This window comes from Galeopterus variegatus, unplaced genomic scaffold (assembly GCF_000696425.1).
Source record: "Galeopterus variegatus unplaced genomic scaffold, G_variegatus-3.0.2 Scaffold2954, whole genome shotgun sequence".
NCBI lineage: Eukaryota > Metazoa > Chordata > Mammalia > Dermoptera > Cynocephalidae > Galeopterus > Galeopterus variegatus.
In genome coordinates, this window is record NW_007729065.1 from 33,487 (window position 1) to 36,636 (window position 3,150).

General features: G+C 34.3%; 1 protein-coding gene across 1 annotated transcript in view; it reads left to right on the forward strand.

Annotated features, from left to right (window-relative positions):
• The window catches only part of LOC103599419 (cytoplasmic dynein 2 heavy chain 1-like), a gene marked incomplete at its 5' end in the record, with an annotated part of 226,059 nt that overhangs the window by 33,205 nt on the left and 189,704 nt on the right, over positions 1 to 3,150 (forward strand). The window lies entirely within an intron of this gene.

Consider the following 3,150-nt stretch of genomic DNA (forward strand, 5'->3'; position numbering starts at 1 on the left):
AGCAAGTAGGGGGAGGAGTTAAGCATTTACTTTTGGAGCTTAAAGTTCTGATGTGATATTGTTACTAAGTCAGCATATAGTTTATCTCTTTTGTTCTAAATGCAGACCAAGAGGTTTGTTATGTTCTTGATTGCTAATTTTTTGACATTACCTATTAACTTCCTACTCTGGACAAGGAGATTTTAGCTCTGTTAGCTTCTTAATTTTCTCAGTATAATTACATGAAATTTAAAAAATCATATTACATGTTTATATTATTTTGACAATGTAAATATTTTTCACAGGTGAGACATACCATGTTTTATGAGTATAATTCCTTTCTTGTACACTTTTTTGTTATTCTTAATAGTAGTAATTGCCTCATTTTTTTGATTGATTATTCTTCTGTTTTCATATCACAAGTTTTTTACAGTCTCTGTCGGAATCTTAAAACATATTTGGTATTTTTATGTTCTATTTAATTTTTCTTAGCATTATCGCTGCTAGAGCCTTTTGTCCTCCTGTTCCAATCTGGATTAACTCTTCCCTAGTTCTGTTACTTACAGATGCTATCTTGGGACTTCTCTTTGCCATTATTCTGGGAATTACCTTAGCCTCTTTTCTGTGTTGTATCCTTTTATTATGAATTCCTGTCTTTCTCCTTCTTGGTTTCTCATTTTTCTAGAATACAACCTGCACAATAACTTCCTGAGAAAGTGTATATGGGATAAGAAATATTTTGAGATATTGCATGTCTAGAAATGTCTATATTATACCATTATATGTGATCAATAATTGGGCTGGGTTTAGAGTACTAGGCGAGAAATAGTTTTAACTCACAATTTTGAAGGATTTATTCTATTGCAGTGAGTCTCAAAGTGTGGTCTCTGGAGCAGCAGCATCAGCGTCACCTTGGAATTTGTTAATAGTGCAGATTTTTGAGCTCCACTCATACTTACTGAATCAGATATATGGCATGGGGAAGTGTGGCAGGCCTTACAATCTGTGTTTTTACAAACCCTTCAGGTGGTTTCAATACACACTAAAGTTTGACAACCCCTGCTCTCCTCTTTTCTAGAGTCCAGTGTTGTTCTTGAAAAGTCTTAAAAATACCATTTTGACTCCCAGCGTTTTGTATTTTATCCCATATTTTTTTCTCTTGGGAAGTTTTTAGAATCTTTATTTCTGGCATTATGAAATTTTACAATTCTTGTGGTAGATACTGCCCACTTTTAGAAACTTATGTGTGTCCATTCTGGGAAAGTTTATTGCATTATTCTTTTGATAATCCCTTTCTGTACCTTTGTATCATTTGGAATACTTTTGGCTGTAGGTTAGTAAAATCACCACTTAAAATGGATTTAGAAATAAAGCAATGGATTATATTCTAAACAGCAAGTCCTGAAGTAGGTTGGTTCCAGCATGGTTAGTTACGTACCTTCGTAATGCCATCAAGGACATGCTAATTAATCTCTTTCCTAATTTTCTGACATTCTTCCTTTGTCTTCAAGTTAACTGCCCCCTTGGACACGAGATGACCGCTAAAGTTCTATTCAGACAAAACTATATGTATGAAGTTGAAAGAAAAGGATTATTTCTTCCCTGTTAACCTTTTTTAAAGGATGTACCTTTTTTTAAGAACAATGAAATCTTTCTAAGAAGACTCTCAGAAGATATACCCATACCTTTGCTTTCTCTTTATCATGATTAGGCCGATTAGTATCTACCCAATCTAGGTGAGGAAGGGGTGCACACTAGGACAAATCAGAGGCTCTATCAGTTTCCTAGAAAAAGAAAATGGTTCTGAGTAGGCATGTAGAAGTGTTGCCTTCATTTTGCTTATCTTAAATGCATATTCATCTTTTATTAGAATACTCGGATTAATCTTCTACTGTGTTCTCATACGTTCTCTAATGTCAGGGTTCTGCTAGCAATTATGACGCCTTTGTGCAAAATAGAAAAACGCACCCTTTCTGGGAAGATACTCAGTCAAGTGTTCATGCATTGCACAAATGCTGCCCTGCCTAGTTTCCACTTCTTCGGTCTTTTGTTTTAATTTCTCAGATGTATCTTCCTACCATTGTAGTACTTTATTTATATTTTTGCTATTATACTTATAATTTCCAAAGTTCTATCATTTTCTTTGAATTTTACTTTTTTAAAAAGAGAGCATCTTCTTATTTCTTACATGAAATATGTTCTCCATTTCTCTGAGACTATTATAGTTTTGTTTTTTTAAAAATTTTACTCTTGCTCCTGGCTTTGATAATTCTCTCTATATTCCTTTCTGGATTTGTATTTTCTGGTCTCTTTCAAGTTAGGAAGCTTTTTTGGCATGTCTGACCCTTGACTGTCTGTTAGTAATTAATAGTGAAGTATTGGAAATCTGACTGGGAGCTCTAAGTGTGTGGCCTGAACTCCTCAGCTGCTGAGCTTCACTGTATGTATCCAAGTGTGGATTGGCTATTTGATGGCAAACCGTCAATATTTGTGGGCGTTTTTTTGGGAGACAGTGTCAGTCATTTTTCTCTGGAAGAATTCTCGTATCTTTTGTGTAGGGTGTTAGCTAGGGTGGTCAGAAATGTCTGGGGGCATAAACAGTGTTCTGGGCTGTGTTAAGAGGACAGTCCTTAGTGGAGGAGGGAATCTGAGGTCAAACTCTTTATAATATCAACTATTAAACAAGCTTCTGTATTTAGCTTTATTGTTACCTTCAAAGATACCAGTTGTCTACATTTCCTGAGCATTTTGGAATTCTGCTTCTTTCAGCTCCTCTTCCTGTAAGCATTTAGCTTTTGGCTTTTTGAGTTCTGGTTATGTCAGTTATTACTTTTCAAAATTTTATTGAAACTTATCCATTGCCTTACTTTTCTCTTTCATTCTCCTTATCATTGCACATATGTATCTTTTTTATGCCATTGGTTTAACTTTAGTGGGGTTTTAGAAAGTATAGAAGATAAATGAATATTTTTAGTCTACCATTTTTATCCAGCAATCCACATGCACAAGTGTTTTTTAATAGAGATTCCTATTTGTGGTATGGTTGGGTCAAAGGATACACTTTTAATTTTTACCATTGCTTTTCAAATTGAATTCTAAGCAAAGGTGTCACAGTATTTAATTACTGATGATTTTCATTGTCATATATTTACTGCAAGGTTACATTTTAAG